Source organism: Leptonychotes weddellii, chromosome 5, assembly GCF_054177405.1.
Source record: "Leptonychotes weddellii isolate Sample4059 chromosome 5, ASM5417740v2, whole genome shotgun sequence".
Lineage (NCBI taxonomy): Eukaryota > Metazoa > Chordata > Mammalia > Carnivora > Phocidae > Leptonychotes > Leptonychotes weddellii.
In genome coordinates, this window is record NC_138373.1 from 147,904,522 (window position 1) to 147,906,498 (window position 1,977).

Here is a 1,977-nt window from a genome sequence, read left to right on the forward strand (position 1 = left end):
AAGCAACCACTTTCGAAGAAATGCGCAATAGATGAGATTATGGTCTGCTCCTTCAATGGGTGTTATGTGAATGCCAACTTATATTCAGACACCATGAGAACAGCATTGTTAGGGCTTGCTTGCTAACCAACCTCCTAACTAGGGTAGGGGAAGGAAACTAGCTCTTACCTCTTCAGTGGTACCCAGGTTTTCTTTCTTTTCTTTTTTTGTTTAAATTCAATTAGCCAACATATAGTACATCATTAGTTTCAGATGTAGTGTTCAATAATTCATCAGATTTTCAACGAATGTGTTCAATTCAGTCCTTGTTTGTTACTAACCCCCCACCCCCATTTAAAAAATTCACCAGTTTAAGTCAAAGCTTATCTCTGAACTCAAGAAGGCAGATCCTGGGGGCAGAGTCTTAAAGAGTGACTTTGCACTGGACAGGATGGGAGCATTTTTTTTCATGAATCCCCTACAGGCTACAACTTTTTGTTCTTTTCATTCTTTCTCAAACCATCTTACATCTTTAGGTAACGTGGCTGCTTCTGACAGGCAGAGAGGAAGCACATACACTGAGCTGGGGAAAGAGATGCATAAGAATGCCTGCCTATACCCTGCTCACTGCTTTATTTATTTATTTATTTATTTATTTATTTTCCATATCAATACAACACAAAGTGTGGTCCTTGGTCCAACAGGCAGCACCACTTGGAAGCTTGCTAGAAATTCAAATGAATAAACTCCCCCCGCTTCCCCCAGAGCTCCTGATTCAGAATCAGAAGGTGGGCGAGAAGGATGGGAACCGCTGGGCTCAGATAGAGTTTGTGAGTTACCTCGTTCCACTCTCCTTCTATACTTGGAACAAAGCTTCCCGATCACGAGCAAGGGAGTGGGTTGCTGGCCACTGGCTGCATTTCCTTATCTGGTGTTCCCTAGCAAGGCATGGTTCCTGTCTTGCAGGCCCTGCTACCTGGTCTTGCACGCTTGCTTATTCAAGTATCTATAGTACCCCACAACATCAGTTAGTTTGGACTCCCTAGCCTTTTGTCTACAATTAGCTGCATATTAAGTAATGCTCCCTGATCCTCATCCCCTCCTTGCTCCTCCATCTCCCAAGGCAGAGAACAGTGGGTGGTCTAATTTCCCATCTGAACATGGAAAAATAAGGAGAAAAATTAACGGCATCATTTCTGAGGGCATTATAGGATGCACTAGGAATGCTCAGTGCTGGTCTCTCAGTTTCTTCCGCTCCGAGGAAAGTAACCCCAACATAGTTGGGGTCTCTGGTTGAGGGTCCCCTTAAGGATGGCTCACAAGCAGGTATGGATTTCTTCATTCCAGCTTGCTGCAGTATGGTCTGCACATCCAGAGTGGAGGGAATTTGAGTGGTAGACCTTTATGCATGACAAGGAACTCTACCAAGTAAGGACAACCTTCCTCCCCACATCCTCCCTTTCTTCTGTGGACTTGCTTACATGGGGTCTCTACATGTCATTTGTGTCTTGGCATCCTGGCAGAGGCCTCAGATGACTTTATGCCATTTCTGGTCTAGGGAGTTTTCATCAGCCTGTGGGGGCAGGTGCACGCTGCACACAGACTAAGAATCCTGAACGTGCCCCAAGGACAAAGGAGTCGCGCCTTTACTCACAATACATTCAGTTGTGCAACATGGATGGAGCTTCCTTATTTCCCCAAGACTGTTCTGTTTGTCCCCAGTTTCTACCCCATCGGATGGGTCCAACCCAATAATCAAAGTCCAGTGTTTTAAGCTTTTTCATTAGCTTTGATAATTAATTGATTTTCAGAGTGCTGTTTTTCTCCTGTTTTTGTGCATGTTAGAATCTGAATGAAAAGGAGAGGGTGTCTTAGGTGACTTTAAGGAGGTAAGTGGGAGGAGAAAGACAGGATCTTTGAATTCATCTCAAATCCTTGGGATCCTTCCTGGTGATTGTTGCAGAGTGGCTGGTCAGAGTATCTCCAGGGACGTGTAGA